The sequence below is a fragment of the Macaca nemestrina genome, chromosome 19 (genome assembly GCF_043159975.1).
Source record: "Macaca nemestrina isolate mMacNem1 chromosome 19, mMacNem.hap1, whole genome shotgun sequence".
NCBI lineage: Eukaryota > Metazoa > Chordata > Mammalia > Primates > Cercopithecidae > Macaca > Macaca nemestrina.
In genome coordinates this window covers 7,137,717-7,158,516 of record NC_092143.1, presented here as the reverse complement: position 1 = coordinate 7,158,516, position 20,800 = coordinate 7,137,717, and the positions used below count along the sequence as shown (strand labels likewise).

At 33.2% G+C, this 20,800-nt stretch overlaps 1 long non-coding RNA gene across 3 annotated transcripts in view; it reads right to left on the bottom strand.

Moving 5' to 3' along the window:
* LOC105489344 (uncharacterized) overlaps nucleotides 1-20,800 on the bottom strand; it is a 163,584-nt gene that overhangs the window by 25,751 nt on the left and 117,033 nt on the right. The window contains exon 4 of one of the 3 annotated variants that reach the window (XR_011617197.1): nucleotides 12,794-13,035. The exons of the other annotated variants lie outside the window; for them this stretch is intronic. This is a non-coding gene — a long non-coding RNA (uncharacterized lncRNA). The remainder of the gene's footprint in view (nucleotides 1-12,793; nucleotides 13,036-20,800) is intronic. 3 annotated transcript variants of the gene reach the window in all.

Genomic DNA, 20,800 nt, shown 5'->3' with positions numbered 1-20,800 from the left:
TGTTCAATGGTATATATGGGCCACATTAAAAGAATAGGAAAACTGCATATATAAATATATATAAAAGATGTAATATTATGAAAGGGAGGGCTAGGCATGGTGGCTCATGCCTGTAGTCCCAGCACACTGTGAGGCTGAGGTGAGAAGATCACTTGAGCCTAGGAGTTCAATACTTGCCCGAGAAACATGGTAAAATCCCCTCTCTACCAAAAATAAAAAATAAAAATAAATAAAAATAAAATCAGCATGATTGCATGTGCTTGTAGTCCCAGCTACTTGGGAGGCTGAGGTGGGAGCATATTTTTTTTATAATTTTAATGCCTTTGTCAATATATTTAACTACATTTACAAATTAATATGAAATACAAATCATAAATAGTATGCTAAGAAATCATGTATTAAATAGGTGTGTGGAGTTCTTCAGAGAAACAGAACTAATAAGACATATGTGTATTAGTTCAAATACACACATCCTATTAGATAATTGGTTCATGCTATTGTGAGGTTTAAGTCTGAAATCTGGGCTGGGCACGGTGGCCTGTAATCCCAGCAATTTGGGAGGCCGAGGCAAGTGAATCATGAGCACAGGAGTTCAAGACCAGCCTGGCCAACATGGTGAAATCCCGTATCTACTAAAAATACCAAAAATTAGCTGGTCATAGTGGTGGGTGCCTGTAATCCTAGCTACTTGGGAGGCTGAGGCAGGAGAATTGCTTGAACCCAGGAGTTAGCCGAGATCACGCAACTGCACTGCAGCTGGGATGACAGAGTGAGACTCCATCTGAAAACAAACAACAACAACAAGAACAACAAAAGCAAACAAAAAGACCTTCACAGCAACATCTAGATTGATGTTTGACCAAACATCTGGGCTATATATATAGCCTAGCCAAGTTGGCAAATAAAATTATCCATCACAGAAAAGAAAATCTATTATGGAACATGGCTTGTTAGGAAATCTACTTTTAGTAGTTATTTCTTAAATTCCTTGCATTTCCAACAGGAAAGTTGTAGAATATTCTGTTTGTTAAAGAGATAAGTGAACCAGAGGATATATATTGATTAAATTGTGAAAACTCTAAGAATAAAGTGTTTCTTGTGCTAATAAGAAGGTGCCATCCTTATAGCTGTATTGCTACTAATGAAAATCAAATAGCCATGAGGCCACTTGTGAGCACAACTGGGGAGGAGCACTGGCACCTGGCGAATCATGCAAAATCGAACACAAATTCTGAGAAAAGTAAGAAATTGAAATGCCAATTCCTTTTACTCCAAACTTATCAAGACCTCAACTGTCATCTCTTCTTTTGCCTTTGTTAATTTGAGTAACATGCATACACACCAGAGAAATCAAGCTACACATAACATACTAAAGATTATTTATGCTATTTTAATGTATTGACCAGTTATACTTTACAAATTCTATATTGAAACCTACTGTAATAAAATAGCAGTTACCAAGTAGAAGGCTTCATTCAGCTGGTTAAGAACATCACAGCAAACTCATGGACACAGCAGCCTTTGCTTTTCTTTTCTCTCATGTATAAAATGACTCAGGAGTTGTTAACTCCATACATTCGTTTCAGCTGTCACTGGACCTGTTGATGAGCACCAGGAGCCTTCTCCTGGTACATGGTTCAAGGAATGATATTTATGGTAAGAAGGCAGAGAGTCAAAGGGGAAGAACTCTGAGTGGTCCTGAATGGACCTCAAATAACTGTTAATCTAATTATCCTCATGATTCCTTCAAATTCCTGCACTTTGTATGTGATGACTCTGACCTCTTCTAGAAAGGGGCTTCTAGTGGGAGCTATCTCTGTCAGCCTGACCTCGTCAGCTGTTTCTTCTCCAGGATACCTTCAAAATTTGTAGACGGCTCTTTGCTCCTTTACTATATTATGTCACTATTATGCTCTCTCTTTCCCCACCCCTTACACACACACACACACATCCCCTTGTATATATGTGTGTATATATATGTGTGTATATATACACATATATAGACATATATCAAAATATGTATATATGTATATACACACACATATACATGTACATATACATGTATATATACATATACACATATACATATATGTGTGTATATACACATATACACATAGATACATGTATGTGTACACATATACACACAGATATAAGTATATATGTATATGTATATACACACATATGTATATATGTACGTATATATGTGTACACACGTATATATGTACATGTATATGTGTACACATATGTATATATGTACATGTATATATGTGTACACACACATATATGTGTACATGCATATATGCACACGCACATGTGTATATGTGTACGTGCATATATGCACACGCACGTGTATGTGTACGTGCATGTATGCACTGTGTACGTGCATGTATGCACACGCACATGTGTATATGTGTACGTGCATGTATGTACACGCACATATGTATATGTGTACGTGCATATATGCACACACACATGTATATGTGTACGTGCATATATGCACACACATGTATATATGTACATGTGCATATACACATGTACATGTATATATGTATATGTATATATACATGTATATATGTATGTGTATATCTACACATACGTGTATATATGTATTTTTATATTCATACATATACATGTATATATTTATGTATATATACACATATCAAAAATGTCCCACACAATCCTCATTTCTTAATGCTACAATGAAAGCCAATGTGCCAATCCTTTTGTGAGTTAATTGGCCTAAGAAAATTCTTTATGTACTATTAGCAAATTCTAATCACATCTCTCTTAGAATGAAGGTCCATCACGTAACATTTACTTTACTGGAATTGAATACTATCAACTAGGCTAATAAACAAACAAATCATAAATGAAAACAACAAAAGAGAGTGAAATAGAAAGAAGGAGAGGATAATTTTAATGGCAGCTGTAAGTTGCCCTGTCCTATTGAGCATCAAGCATTTGTGCACAAAGGATGAAGGCAATGAGGGCAAAACAATAGATTTTTTTTTTTTTTGGAAAAACCTAAGAAGAATGTGTAAATAATTTTGTGAATTTCTCACCCTTGGCAGAGAGGTGAAGCACAATTGCTAAGGAGGGCAGATAGTAGATTGTGAAGGCTTCAGGAAGAAGCTGAAAAATTAAGTGCCATGGAGAAACATTGGTTAAAGAACAGTTAGCAGATGGATACAGTTATGCATGGAATAAAAATACCTCTAACAGGAAAAACCATTAAATTGCAACCTTTATAAATTTGATCATATATTTAAATCATAAAAACTTTCCAAGATTTTAATTGTGTATAGTAGTCCTCTATGGAATCACTTAATACATCTTTCTTTGTACATAGTGTACTTATTCTTACATATTTCTTGTATTGGACTTCAAAACAATACAACGTGTACTGCAATTTTGGACAAAAGCTACAAAGATAATTTTAAACTCATGCTTTTTTTCTTTTATATTGAATCCAGCACAAAATTCCATCATGAATCTCAAAATCATTCTAATACAATTAAGAGTTATAATATTATGATGAATTAACATGAGAAGGATATTGATATCTTCTCATGCTCATGAGAGAGAAAAATAAAATTACATTTAAGGAGTAGTTGATAATGGATTATAGCAATTTTATTGAGTATCAAATGACACATAATTCTTAATAACTCTAAATTAAAAACACATCTTTCCTAATAATATTTTAGACCAAGACTGTATCTGCACTATGCTAAACTATGATTGATAACTTAAATTAAGTCAAATAATTTAGGTTTAATATTTCAAGTAGTCCAAACATTCACAGATCAGTTCAATCTTAATAGTTAATTTTGTGATTCTAAATGGATAAAAAATATTGCCACCATTTCTAAAAAGATTCTTCAGTTTCTCTTACTGACATATTTGAATTTTGCATGATTTATTTCGCAAAGAATAAAAGCATTTTAGAAATCTGAAATATTTAGTATTTCTTGATACATCAAGCATTATGTTTTTGTTATTTATTCTATATTATGTATTCATCAATCTTGTTCATAATAGAATACTATGAGCTGTTGTTAGCAATTATCTTAATTGGCAGTTTACTTCAATATTTGTCAAAGGCACAGTAAGTTCTTCCAACATCTACATATAAAATGCCATTTTTTTTGTACTTCTAAGTTGACTTATGTTGCTCTTCTTTGGGGAAGAATTTATTTTGCTTTATTTTAAATGACACTGGCCTTTGATTTAAATGCCCTGAATATAGTGCAACATGAATACAGGTATGAAGTTTTGTCCCAGCACTCACTGAAATCAATTGAACTTACGATCATCTAGTACAAGGTAAAATACCTATATGATTAAGTCATAATTGAGTGTTCTTTATTAAATTCTTTCTAAAAAATTTCAAAGTATGTTTTTTTCCTTGGATAAGGGATTCTACTCTTCCAAAAAAAATTCACGTTTCCCAGCTTTCTGTTGCTTTTTTCTGACCTACTCATCTATCATCAATTGCTTTGTAAAAGAAAAATTAACCCGAATTTTGACTTCTTTTTCCTGTAAATAATAACAACAGTAATTCTTTTGGAGTGTGTGAATCCAGAATACCTAAGTTGAAGCTAATCATTCACAGATTTATAATTTCAGAAGGATCATTGGAATAGACTGGAAGAGAGGGTAGGAGTCTGCTTTGAGTGGTCTGCTGCTGCTGTTTTTATTGTGCAAGTCCCCACCGAAATGAGATCTAAACGGTGTTAATTAGATAAGCATATCTGGGGTCCATGGGGCTAGAAGATTCGTATCATTATATTAGATGTCATCTGGGAAATAAAGAATTAAAAATAAGTCAATCCATATAGCTACCAAAGTTTATCTGAAAATCATGTGAGTTACTCATATCCCTTAATTTTATTTACTGTTTGATTTTGCTTTTCAATTTTATTTTACACATATGGTGATTGAAATAGATAGGATAACGGAAAATATACATTTAAACAGATACTGGTCAAAGAATGTGGTTAAAAGAGAGGGTTGTAATGAATCATTATACTTAAGGGGCTATGGAAATGCCTAAATTTAAAAAAGGGAGGATCTAGACAATATTCTGAAACTATAAATAGAAGAACTTCTATATAAAATTTTATAAAGTTCCATGAATAGAAGTGTGCTTAATGATATATATATTTAATTGTGTGTATTTATGGTTACTCCAGTGAACTTTAAAATACGAAAAACACATTAGATTTATAGATAATTATGTATAGTACTCAATCCTTCAATCATTGCTTTTTTAAACTTAGTCTTTGCAATACAATCACTTTATAATCTAAATATATTTTTCATCGATTAATATGCAATCTATTCTGTAACCATGAGGTAAACAGATAGAGACAATTATTAATGAACAAAATATGAAATGCAATTTAAGCAATATTTATAGCTGGGAGCTTAATTTAAGAAATCATGAATGAAGAATACTATACACAATAACTGACCTTCAGATGTACAACAGTAAAGAACATTCTCAAAAACTGTAAGAGTTTACAAAAGTTAGGATATAGATCCTCTCCCTTAAAACATATATGTGTATATATATGCACATACATATTTCAGAAAAACTTAATCCAATTTAAGAGAGCAAGTAAACTAAACACTGAAATCTAAATTAAATGTGTTTAGTTAAATCTAATTGTTTTCCAAATTTGAGTATAGAAATTCTATCAAAAGTTACATATTATTATCTTAGAAAATAACCTCATACTAAACAAAGATGAAAAAATATAGAGGAGAATTTGGGGTCAAGTAAATGTATGTTAATTATTAAGATATTACAACAATTAATAATTATTTTCTTATTTTCTTAATAACTATTTTCTTAATTCCATTAGAAAATAGGGGGAGAAAAGGCACAGATATTTGAAGGAGAAATAAAAATTACTGCAATTGCTTTTTTGTATCTGAAACACAGTATTCATTTCTTTTTTGCAAGAGCTCATAACACATACACAAAAATAAACCGTATGCTGCTCCATAAAATAGTTCTCCATAAATTTCAAAGGATTACAGTCATGCAGACTATGATCCCTGCTCATAGTACATTTAAGCCATAAATCAATGCCAAAAATAAAACTAGAAAATTCATACATATTAGAGTATTAAACAGTACACTTCTAAATAATTAATTGGTCAAAAATGAAATTGTGATGATGATAAAAACACGTAGCACATATTATAATGAAAATACAACACACAAAAATTATGTGTGGCAAATGTGTTCTCTCTCCGGAACCTGCAACACCCTCTTTTTCCTGACCTTGAACATCAGAGCTCTAGGTTCTCCAGCCTTTGAACTCTGACACTCGCACCAGCGAACTCCCGTATCCTCAGGCCTGCTGCTCTGGACTGAGAGACCACTACTGGCTTCCCTGTATCTGAGGCTTTTGGACTTGAACTTAGCCATGCAACTGACTTCCCTGGGTTTCCAACTTGGAGATGATCTATAATGGAACCTCCCAATATCCATAATCACATTAGCTAATTTCCCTAATAAATCCCCTCTCCTCTCTCTCCCTCACTCTCTTTCTCTCTCTCTCTACCTATCTGTTTATTATCAATCTGTGTATATCCAATTGGTTTTGTCTCTTTGGAGAATACTAATAAAAAGAGAAAATAAGGTATTGCCACGACTGAATATTTTGTTTGTATGTGTTTCAATATATATGGAAAAAAGTTAATTCCGACCTATATATCACACAAAACACCCAAATTAATTTATGATGTGCCTTACACTTAAACATGACAAATCTATATGTATTTAGACGACAACGTAAGATCGTTTTTTGATCTTAGAATAGGCAAAAGTTTTAATAACAAGGCACAAAAAGGTGCAGATCTTTTAAAAATTATACTTCATCAAAATTGAAAATGCACGTTCATCCAAAGACAATGTTTCGTGAGGATGTGGAGAATTTGGAATCCTTATTCATTGCTTATGGGAATGTAAAGTGGGGTAGCTGCTGTGGAAAATATTTTGGCATCTTCCAAAAGTTAAACATAGAATTGCCATATGTCCTGGCAATTCCACTCCTGGGTATATACCTATTAAGAACTGAAAATGGATATTCAAAAATATACTTGTACACGAATGTTCACAGCAGCACTATTCGCAGTAGACAAAAGATGAAAACAACCTCAATGTCCAACAAGAGATAAATGAATAAATATGTTATATCCATACAATGGAATATCGGTTATTAAAATGAATGAAGTAGTAATAAATGATACACCAGGGATGTTTCTCAGAAACATCATGTAAGCGTAAAAAGCCATAACAGTTAACATGTAGTATGATTCCATTGATATGAAATACCCAGAAGAGACAAATCAATAGAGAGAAAGCAGATGAGTGCTTGCCACAGACTGAGGCGAGAGGGATAAGGAACGGCTACTGAATGAGCCCTAGATCTCTGTTCGTTTTGAAACTAAATAGAGCTGACGGTTGCACAAATTTGCAAAAGTTAGATGCCATTGTGTCGTACACCTGAAATGGTTAATTTTATATTATGGGAATTTCACCCCCTAAAAGATAATGTTTCGATAGTGAAAAGACAAATTATAGACAGGGAGAAAAATATTTGGAATACATATATCTGACTTGGGGCCTATGTGCAGAATATAAAAACATACTCCTAAGTAACAATAATTAAAAGAAGATGAAACCTCTTCTCTTTCCCAAATACGTAAAAGTCCTTAACAACTAAATCATGAAAGAAGATATACATTTGACCAGTAAGCATATCAAATAGTATTAAAATCATTAATCATCAATAAAAATGTGCAGTATCACTATTTATTCATCAGAACGACTAAATACGTTTTTCTTAAATTTAAGACAGCAAATTTTGAATAGTATGGAACAACTTGAACTCTCATATATTGCTGGTGGATGTGTGGAATGCAGTAATGTTGGAAATTTGCTTGGCATCTTAAAAAAGAAGCCATTAAATAAAGCTAAATACAAAACGACTCTATGATACAACAAATCTACTTGTAGGTCTATACAAAAAATAAATTATTCTGTATAGCCACAAGGACTGTATAGTCCGTCTGGCTGGCTGGCACAATATTAATAAAATCACACAGATGAGTTGCTTAAACAATAGAAATTTATTACTCACCTTTCTGGATGTTGGGATGTTCAAAATCAATGTGTCAGCTAATTGAAATTTTGGTGAGGGCCCTCTTCCTAGCTTATAGATAGCTGCTTTCTTACTGTATCTGCATGGCAGCAAGAGAGAGAGAGAGGACACACACACACACACGCACATACACAAAGGGTGAAACAGCGAGCACAACCACTCTCGTGTTTCACTAGTTGCTATGGTATTAATGTGACCCCCAATTTCATGTGCTGGAAACTTAATCCACGATGCAATAGCGTTGGGTGGTGGGATTAAATCATAAAGTCTTTGTCCTCATGAACAGATTAATGCCTTTATAAAATGGCTTGTGGAGGTGAGTTCCCTCATTTTATTTTTATATTTATTTATTTATTTTTTGAGAAGGAATCTCACTCTGTTGCCCAGGCTGGAGTACAGCGGCATGATCTCGGCTCACTGCAATCTCTGCATCCCTGGTTCAAGCAGCTCTCCTGCCTTGAGTAGCTGGGACTACAGGTGCGGGCCACCACGCCCAGCTACTTTTTATAATTTTTAGTAGAGATGGGTTTCACCACATTGGCCAGGCTGGTCTCAAACTCTTGACCTCACGATCCACCCACCTCAGCCTCCCAAAGTGCTGGGATTACAGGCATGAGCCACCACGCCCGGCTATGAGTTGCCCCTCTTATGTTCTTCTGCCACGTGGGGACCCTATGTTCATCCCCTTTTGCTGCTTCCACCTGCTACCAGGTAAGAAACCAGCAAGAAAACCTGCACCAGATGCTGGGATCTTGATATTAAATGTCCTAGTCTTCAGGGCTATGATAAATATATTTCTGTTCTTTATAAATTACTTAGTCTCAGGAATTCTTTTATAGCAACACAAAATGCACTAAGACACTAATCTATCAGGCCAGGGCCCCACCCTTATGACCTGATTTAACCTTGATTACCTCTGGATAAACACTACCTTCAAATACTCAAATTGAGGGATTAAACCTATAAGCTTTATGGGGATGCAATTCAGTTCTTAGCAAAAACCAGTATTAAAATGTTCATAGCAACTTCATCTACCTTAAAACTAGAAATAACCCACATATTCATCAGAAGAATTGACTAGCAGTCCATATGATCATTAGTATACTCAGACAATGGAATACCATACAGCAATAAAATGAATAAGTTATTGGCCCATGGAATAACATGACTGACTCTCACTCTCAAATATATTGTGATGAGCAAAAGTAGCTACAAAATATTACAGGCAAAAGAACATGAAAACAAAATAGTTTTAGAAGTCAGAATAGGGGTGACCATGGAATGGGGGTGGAATTGAGAGAGGGAAAAAAATACATAAGAATTGGAAAGATTAAAAGGTTTCATTTTCATAGGGCTACTGTCAGGAGATGAATTGTGTCCTCCTAATATTCATAGGTTGACGTCCTAAATCCAGAACCTCAGAATGTGACTGTATTTGGAGATCGTGCCCTTAAAGAAGTAATGAAGGTACAGTGAAGTCGCAAGGTGGGCCTAATCCAATATGACTGTTGCCCTTGTAACAAGAGATTAGGATACAGAAATGTACAGAAGAAAGACCAGCTGAAGACACAGGGAGAAGATGGACATCGATAAGCCAATGAGAGGCTTCAGAAGAAAGCAGCCATGTGGACACCTTGGCCTTGCATTTCTAGCCTTCAGACTGTGAGGAAATAAATTGCTGGTGTTTAAGCCACCCAGAGGGCGGTACACTTTTATAGCAGTCCCAGGAAACAAATACAGCTACATAAAACTACTTTATTCATTATTTATGATTACTTATATAAAGCTGTGGTGATTAGGACAGGGGGTATTTGGTGCAGAAAGGGAAGATTCAGTAATGGAAGGGAAAAATGGACTCACCAAAATACCACTCCCATTTGAAAATGCCATTGAAAAGATATGATGTTGCCTAGCAAGGCGTGAAAGGCTGGACGTTTAATACAACGGTTCACATTAATACACTATCCATTTGGAGAAACAACAGAACTTCTATCTTAAATCACAAACAAATTCATCTTCAGCTTTATTAAAGATCTAATTGTAAATGTCAAACACATAATAAAATATTTTAAAAATAATATGGAAGCATATCCTTATTCCTTTGGATAGGAAAGCATTTCTAATACATGACAGCTCAAGAAGCATAAACCACAAAAGAAAAGAAGGAAATGTTTGAGAATATTAATGTTAAGAAATTCTGCTCCTTAATGTAGACCATAAATTAAATGGAAATAAAAGTCACACATTTACAAAAGATATTTTCATCCCATAAAACTGACATTTACTCTTCTTTTGGATAGATAAATATGCCAGTGAGTCTTTCACCCCACACACACACACACACACACACACACACATACACACGCAAACAATCACACAAAACACTTGAATTTTAGAGGAAAGGAAACAAAAGTGGTCAATAAACATATGAAAAGTTGCACTGCTTCATTATTAACCAGGGAAATGCAAATTAAAACCACATGAGACAATAGTTTATCCTCACCAGATTGACAATTACCAGAGTTTCTGAATTATCAAGTGCATGAGGGGATTTGCAGCAATCACAGCTGTTTACATATCGCTGCTCTGAATCTACATCAGACACACGACCTGAAAACAATCTGCATTATCTAGCAAAGCTGAAGAGGAACCAATCCTGTAAGCCAACCATTCCATTATTTCATGAATAGTTGTAAACATGCCCCAGGAAACAGGTAGGTGAGTGTTCCTAAACACACCATGTGTCAAAAATCTGACAAAACAAGTAATAATAAAACTAGTAATAATAGAATGAATATAATTAATATATGTTCGTAAAACTGTGATACCGCAGTGAAAATGAATGACCTAGGTCTACATGGATCGACATTTTCCCAGTAAAATTTTGTTTGAACAAATAAAGTCACTGAAAAATAATTTTAATATGAATCAAATTATTTTAAGTTACAAACAAGCAAAAGAAAACTATATTTAGAAATACAAAATATAAAGTAAATACAAATAAAATAATTAGCGCAATGTAAACAACACTTCTTTTTCTAAGGAATAAAGATGTTTATTTTATTGAAAATAATCTACTTCTCACATGCAATTATGTTATTGTTATTATTATAATAAAGTCAAGAAAGTTATCTGTTTTACTGTTGTTCATGCTTTTAGCATGTTAGAGGGAGCATACGTGTGGACCACAGGCAAAAAGATGATCCATATGAAGAGGAATTTTGCCTCATTGTCCTGATTACCTGACAAGCATCTAGCAGGTGCCCAGAAAAATAATATTTTTGAATAAATTTAATTATCTGAACAAATGAAAAGAACAAAAACAGAAAAAGTTCTGACGTTACATTTCAATGATCTGCACAATTGTAAAGGAATCCTCCTAAGGCAGAAGAGACAAAGGGCTTCAAAGCTAATGGCAATGACGTCTATATTACTAAAATTGTTATCAGATTCTTGCAATGTTAATCTTTGGACAATTTACTTCATCATAGAAACTTATTCCTAGTCAACATTTTAAAAAAATTAAAAAATAAATATACCTTAGTACTAAAATGACCATATTTCAGAATATCATCATCATGAAATGGTTCTGATTATACTAGTTTATAAAGCATCAAGATGACATCTTAGTCAACTGGGCAGACCAGGATTTTTGTCAATTGTTATTGTGTAACCTTTAAGACATTTTACTAATGTTCTATAACATATAGACTATTCAGTTATAAATGTATGAAAATACAAGTATTATATCCCAGTTTTTGAGGAATTACATATTGTTGAATGTGAATCTGTTTGTCGTGTTTTATAACAAGTTAAAGTTATCTTTTTGGTAATCAAAAAATAAACATTTAAGACCGGAAGCGGTGGCTCACGGCTGTAATCCCAGCACTTTGGGAGGTTGAAGCAGGCAGATCACTTTCAAGACCAGCCTGGGTGATATGGCCCAACCCCATCTTTACAAAAAAATAAAAACATTAGCCAGCCATGTTGGAGCACATCTGTAATCCCAGCACTCTGGGAGGCCGAAGCGGGCGGATCACCTGAGGTCAGGGGATCGAGACCATCCTGGCTAACACGGTGAAACCCTGTCTCTACTAAAAACACAAAAAATCAGCCGGGCGTGGTGGCGGCGCCTGTGGTCCCAGCTACTCGGGAGGCTGAGGCAGGAGAATGGTGGGAACCCGGGAGGCGGAGTTTGCAGTGAGCCCGGATCGCGCCACTGCACTCCAGCCTGGGCAACAGAGCGAGACTCCATCTCAAAAAAAAACATTTAAAAATGAAGAAAAAAATTCTACAATATAACGATTTCCACCATACAAAGTTCTTAAGAGTAAATAATGAAAGCCCCTCTTCAGTGTCATTGTCCCACTTCCTTCTTTTTCTTCTATTGGAAACAGCGTGCATCCCTCCAGACCTTTTACTGACCATTTATGCTTAGAATTAGTAAATTCAAAAATACGAATGAGATGTATATTTTCTGTTTAAATAAATATGATAATATCATAGATATGTTTATAAAACTTACTATAATTCTACATTTGATGCATTTTGGAGATTTTCATTTGGTGTTATTTTATTAATCAACTCTATTTAATTTCAGCAAAGTTTCTTACCCACATTTGAGCTATCCTTCTACGGATGAATATTCTTGCTGTTTATGTTGCACCATTAGCAAAATGCTGCATAATATCCTCTTGTGTATCTGTGTGTGCACTGAAGTTAATATTTCTGTAGGATCTCTCATGCAGATGTGTAATTGCCAAGCAAATTTTAATAAATACAATCAAATTGCTCTCCCAAAAAGCTTTTGCAATATTTGTTCTCAATATTTTTGTCAACATTGTATATTATCAATCTGTTGGGAAAAACAAGATAATTTTTAGTTTTTCCATGTTTCTACTGACTAGTGAGTACTAACATAATTTTACGTGTTTAATAGACAACTGTGGATTTAGTAAATTGCCTCTTCATTTACTTTATTCAGTTTTTACTTTACTTGGTTTTCTTTTTCTTTGTCTATTTGTGGGAATTATTTATAAGTTAATAATATTAATTTTTTTTTCTTTTCTGAAAAACATGTTTATAGTCTAGCAGGTGTCTTAAATAATATTAGCACAAATGGAATATTTTTAATTTAAACACTTTAATTATATAGCTATATATTTTCTACGACTCATTTTTATTTCCTGACACTGTGTTCTAGTCCCCTAGGGTGGACATGAAGAGAACTAAGGACATTGTTAACATCGCTCCTGGACTGCATTTGTGCTTAGAAAAGAGTAGAGGCTGTCAAGAAGTGATTTTGATCAGAACCTGTCTGTGGGGCAGCTCTGCTGTTCTAGTTGAAACTTGATCTATTTCTTTTTGTAATTACAACGGGTTCCTGTTGAAGAACCATCTTTTGTAGCAATATGTACACTTAATATCAGTATGTTGATATGGATAATTAAACTATACTATATATATACTTTTTATAGACATGCAAACTAATTAATGTTCCAAAATATAATTTATATAAGAAATCCATTCTAAGTCACAAATAAACACACAATGAACATACAATTTGAATTTGTCTTAATTATTAGTTAAGATTTGGAGAGATTAATGCAAGTTAAATTAATGCAGTTTTTCATTTAAAACTAGCTTTGTTGGCTATATACTTTTTTAGAGTTTTTGTCTTTACAGGGACAATAAAGCTGCTTTAACTTCATATCACCATCTAGTGGCAGAGCATATACTTCTTAGAAGGAGACAATAGAAGAAGAGACTGAAAAGTAACCATGAAAGTTACAGAAATACAAATATCACATGTTCTCACTCATAAGAGGGTGTTAAAAACGGTGTACACCTGGATGTAGAGAGTGTGATGATGGACCCTGGAGACTTGGAAGGGCAGAAGTGAGAGGAGGTAGATGCTGAGAAATTACTTACTGAATACAATGTACGTTAGTCAGGTGAGGAATACCCTAAACTCCTGAGGTGACCACCACATATGTAACAAAATTGCACTCGTTCCACGATAATTTATATACAATTTTTTAAAGTAGGGATTTTATGACAGCTTTATCATATTGGAAAAAAGTTCTCCAAATATCAGGCATACATATATTCAGAAAATGAATTTGAGGGTTAATTAGTTAGTTATACTTCTGATTTAAGCTTGTGTATTTAAATTTATTCATTTTAATTTATATTGTATTTATTATCCCTTATACCACAAGCTTTTACATTCAAAGGACCAGTTTGTTTTTACGGATATATTCTACAGAGCAGTTTAAAACTGTTGCTACTTACTGTCCACCTGGCTTTGTAATTCTTTTGATGAGAATTTTTAAAACTATTATCTCTCATGAAGCCATATTATCTAGTGTTTTCTTTCCAATAATATTACTGGAAAAATATTAAGGGTACTAAATTAGGTGAATAAGTAGGTTTTTAAGTATTAGGAAGAAAGAAAAAAACTGAGTTTTACTAATAATTCAATTTCTAGTATATCATTGATTAAAAAATTGTTTTAAATACAGTCTTTTTTCATAAAATGTGGAGTTATTTTAAAAGTGACGTTCTTTGCTTGCTTCCAATTTTCTTTGTTAACATATGCTGACTTCTCTGTTGTCTCTCACTAACCTAGCATTATCTTATAATAAATAGAGGAGAATTGCCCAAGCACTTTTTTCTTTTAACTTTGGAGGCTTTATCTGCAATATAAATAGTCTTTATGTTACAGTCATCACGTCATCATTTTGTAGTTCTAGAAAGATTCTACTCCAGAGCTCCTGCGTTGCCATTCCTAAAGGTATCTCTATGCTTTTCTTTATTGAAGGGGAAGAGCATGCTTTCAAAATGATGCCATAGAGGTGTGCAACATGGAGGTCCCACATTCCATACTGTGGGGATGTCTTTGCCTTGCCTGTAGCGACCAGCACGGTAGCGACAAGTCCTTTAGTAAAATCTTGTACCGGGAAAAATTTGGCAGGTTTGGAAAGCATTCTGAGAGTGACAACAAATTAACGAAGTAATGTATGCTATGATTTGCTAAAGACTCCTTGCCGAGATAGACACTTTGAGGTGAAGCTCAAACAGTTATTTTCAAAGTGAAATTTTATTAACTAGACCTAAGCTGCAGTTATGCTAACATTATAATTATTCTAACTGCTAATTCACTTTCAAATATAAATACAATACAGTCATCTGTCAGAATCATATTCATAAATCGTGGCACCCGGCGGGATCCACAGACAAATGTGCACTTTAATAAGAAAAAGTGCTGCGAAAGTGAAATAAGTTTCATGTTGCAGCCAGTAAATGCATTACAGCCTAAGTTTCAGGAGGAGGCTTGTCACAGCAAACTCATTATATAGAAAGTATAAAAGGACTTGGCATAATAACAGTATGAATTTGAAAGAAAAGTGAAATTATAAGGTATAATTATTGCCTTGTCCTATAGCGTCTACAGACAATGCATCGAGTCAAATCTATTTAGTTGTATTTCCCAGATGCTTAACTGCCTTGATAAAATATGTCAAGGTATTATTTAAATCGTTGTATTATTTTAATCATATGCGATTTGGTAGGCCAAATAATATATAAACACAGGGAAAGGCATGTTTCATGCTATTCATATTTATTTTTAATTTTCTTAATGAACTCTAATCTTTATAGTAATAGTATTTTGCATTCTTTCTTTAAATTAACACCAGTAGTATCAAGATGCAGCATTATCTGTAATATGATTGACAGTTTATATATATAATATATGTATAACATATATGTATAACATACATGTATAATATATAATATGTATTATATATTATATATAATATACAAATATATAATATTATATATTAAATATAATATATAAATATATATTTTATGTTAAATATACATAATATATAGTACATACAAATATATTATATATTATATAAACATATATGTATATATAATATATAATATGTATAGTATATATAATATATTATGTATATAGTATATATACATTATATATTATATATAACATCTGTAATATGTACTACAGTATATAGTATATACATGATATATAATGTATATTATATATTATATATAACATCTACAGTTTATATATGTTATATATAACACATTAAAGTACATAGTTTATTTAAAGGTATGTATTTAACTGTAAGATTAAACATCAATATTTTGTTATATATGCATAGGCATAAAATACGTGTTTATAAGCACATGGCTACATTAATTCATTTCAGAATGCATTTCTCTGTAATGGGATATAGTAATAAATAGGACAAAATTTCTGCCTCAAATAAACAGATAATATAGATGATTTGAGATTATGGTGAGTGATAAGAAGTTAAACAGGGTAATAAGCTATCTCATGGAAAGGGAGGCCTCACATTTTGAAGGGAATTTCAACGAATGTGTGGCCCAGTTGCAAAACACCAAGACTGTAACCAAGCCTGCTAAAGACCTACACAGCAGCCACAGTTTTCAGTACAGTACTGTGTTAGTCCATTCTCACATTACTATAAGGAATTACCTAGAACTTAAAGTATAACAAAAAAATAAATAAATAAATAAATAAAAAAGAATTACCTGAGACTGGGTAATTTATAAAGATAAGAGGTTAAATTGAGTCACAGTTCTGCAGGCTATACAAGCAGCATAGCTGGAGAGACCTAAGGAAACTTACAAGGTGAAGTGGAGGGAGGCACGTCTTACATGGCTGGAGATGGGGGAATGAGGGCGACAGGGAAGGTGCCACACACTTTTAAACAACTGGATCTCTTGAGCTCTCATTCACTATCTTAAGAACAGCAAGTGGGAAGTCAGCCCCCATAATCCAATCGCCTCCCACCAGACCCTTCCTCCAACGCTAGGGATTAAAATGCAACATGAGGTTTGGGTGGGGACACAAATCCAAACCGTATCAAGCACTTAAAGGACTTTCAGCTTCATCTTTGTTTTGGTCCCTAAATAGTTACCCTTTTTAAAATGAGCTTAGTCATATATTCACACAATTAAAAATTAAAGTATTTATCCAGCATTTCTTATAATTTTTAAGCAAGTAGTTTTGCTTTGTTTTGCTCTAATGTAACAGTCTAATATTTCTAGAAACAATATTTTAGGATACACTTCTACTCTTTACAAAATTTCCAAATGTCTTCTTTCTGTCTTTCGTCTTTTTTCTATCTTCTTTTTTGAGACCGGGTGTCATTCAGTCTCCCAGGCTGAAGCTGTGGTGTGATCTCAGCTCACTGCAACCTCCACCTCCCTATGCTCAATCAATCCTCCCACCTCAGCTTCCCGAGTAGCTGGGATTACAGGAGCATGCCACCATGTCTGGCTAATTTTTGTGTTTTTAGTAGAGATGGGGTTTTGCTATGCTGCCCAGACTTATCTCGAACTCCTGGCCTCAAGCAATCCAATCACCTCAGCCTCTCAAAGTGCTAGGTCCAAATGTATCTTTGAAGCTATATTTTTCAAAATTAACATGAAACTAAGAATAATATGAAATTAAGAATAAAAGACAGCTATGATACAAAGTTATCCTCAATTAATAAGATAGAACTTCTACTTTAATGCCAATACATTGCCTCTGTGTCTCAAAACAGAGCTGTTCACATAATCTATAATTTTTATTGTTTTGTATAAACTCAGTAAAGATTCTTTGCTTCGTAGGATTCCTGTTGAATAAAATGTCACTTAAATGAACTTTTACCCAATAGTAACATGTGTATACAGTATATTCACTTAAAATGTGAATAAAATTTTAAGAATATACAGTCCTATATTAGGAAATTCAATGTTGGGAATTTAGATTTTGCAAATTGTTTAATACTAAGTAGCTTCTGAAGAGAACTAAATATCAGCATTTAAAAATCTTTAAGTATTCACAATCAAATATATCAAAGCAGATTAAGTAACAATCAAAATCTGTGACTAATGTCATTTCTTAACAACCTACCACATTATTTTAAAATAAATATTTGTTGCAGATAACATTATTTGAGTGTTTGTATCAGAATGTATCATGAACCTTTTTAATAGCCTAAACTTATGCCGTCCAATAGTAGTGACCATGGACCACTTGAACTGTGGCTAGGGAAACTGAAGACCTTATATTTTCATTTTATTTTACTTAAATTTAAATTTAAAGAAAAAACTGTCACTTTGAGTCATTGGGAAATTTTAATTATGTTTGCAGCAAAATGGGTATATGAATAAACACATTTTGGCTATGAATTTATAAAATTTACATACAGGTCAAGTATTTTAAGTGAATGATAAATATTAAAGTGTTCAATGAGTATTTTACTTTTATTTTCAAATTTTTATTAGCAACAGAATCTCACTCTGTCTCCCAGGCTGCAATGGTGTGATCATAGCTCACAGTCACATTAAACTCCTGGGCTCAATAGATTCCCTTACCTCAGCCTCCTGAGTAGCTGGTATTACAGGTAAGCACAACCATGTCCAGCTGATTTTTAAAATGTTTGTGTAGAGATGAGTTCTCACTATGTTTCTCAGGCTGACAAATTTTTAAAACAATGTGAAAACATAATATAAAAGATTTCTTTATTAATATATCACATTAATTACCTTTTGAGTGATAATTTATATATTGAATTAAATATATATTTTAAATTGAATCCAAGATTTTTACTAGTTATAAAGAAATTTTAAAAATTCAAAATACACATGCAGATCATATTTTATTTTCTTCAGAGTTTCTTCAGCGTTGTTCTAAGTGACAGTTTAGAAATTATAGGCCAGTATTTGTCAAGTTCCTCTATTTTGTAGGTATTTGAGTATAATTCCTCCTGTTATTGACCTCAGATGTAATGCATTCAAATCGAATAGAATAGGAAGAGTTCAAAACTGAGATATTAACTTGTTGTTTTCCATGGAATTACTTCATTTACGAAGTTTAATTATTGTGCTTTTAAAATTGAATATTGTACTCTTCTGTCTTTTTTCCCGAGGTTCTTCTTTTACTGATTTTTAAAATTTTTAATTAGTGTGAATACATAACAGGTGTACATATCTATGGGGTACATGTGATATTTTGATCCAAGCATACAATGTGTAGTGATCAAATCAGGATAATGGAGACATTCATCACCTCCAAGCATTTATCATTTCTTTCTATTAGGAACATTCCAATTCCACTCTTTTAGTTACTTTGAAATATGTAGCAAATTATGATTAAGAATAGTCACTCTCTTCTGTTACTGAACACCAGATCTTACTGCTTCTATCTAACTGTATTTTTGAACCCATTAAACAACCCCTCCTCCACTCTCATCACTACTGCCCTTCCCAGACTTCGGTAACCATCATTCTACTTTTCTCTTTCATTAAGAGTTTGCTATAACAATGAGCTATTTATGGTAGTTTTGTATTTATCCATGCATCATTTTTAGCTATTTGTCTTAAAACTGTATACATTGTGTGACAGAGTGTTGATTTGCAGTAGCTGATACATTGCAGGAGTGTCATTAAACACTGAAATCGGGATAAATATTTGAAGAGTTAAATGTTTGAGGTTTGTTTTATGGTTTGGGGCAACTTACTTGTATTTGTATCTGTAAACTCCAATTTTACATTGAAGTTATCAATTTGAGAAGTGACAACATTCAGCTTTGATTTTAAAATATCTAGAAAATTAATTTAGCCAAATAAATGTTGCATCCTGTCATTCTACCTTGTGATGAGAGAATTCTGAGAAGCTGATGGGAATACATGACATTAATTTCAGTATCTGTGATGCCCATAGCTTTTCATAATAATTGTAACAATAATAAACTTCAACTTAATATAACTAAAAATAATAAACTTCAATTTAATTATTTCAATACACTGTCTTTCTGTTCTTCTTCCATCTTTTCTACCCTGCAAGGCATCTTTTTCATATAAAAAGATATGATTCTTGGTTGATAAGACATTTATACAGTCACATAGCAATATAAAGCTTGGGATTGAGGGGAAAGCCAGGTTAAAAAGTTATGAGGGAGTGAAAAAGTTTATGACATTAACCACTAATGGAGATTGACATTAACCACTACTTCTCTCAGGAATTAGTTGTTTGAACTACATTCTTAAGAAATGCAATGAGAAATGCAAAAATCATTGTGATCAGAAAATAAAGAAAAATGATAATGAAGTGTTTGTGTAAGGCCAAAGAATGTATCAACAATCATCCACTTTGAACCAGAATCCCCAGTAAGAGTGGCGCCTCTAAACAGAAATACAGGAATAAAGAAGGGGATATCACGAAATTGGTGAACGTTATAAACTTGTGTTGGAACACGTTTGGCATGGAATAGCCTAGTAGAAAATTTACTTTTCTATTTATGTATTCATTATATTTTAGATATGGGGTTTCCTTATGTTTCCCAGGGTGGTGGTCTCTAATTTCCGGGGTTTGAGCAATTCTCCTACCTCTGTCTCCAGAGTGACTGAGATTGCAGCCTGAGCCAATGTGACCAGCATGGTAGATATTTAAATATGAAGCTGAATTGGACTTAGGAGAGGTATCAGGGCTGGAGGTAGTGTTTTACGGCCAACTTTGTTTATTTGTAGGAACAGGAGAAGGGTCTACCTAGTGGTAGACTTGCCATTTTTCAAGA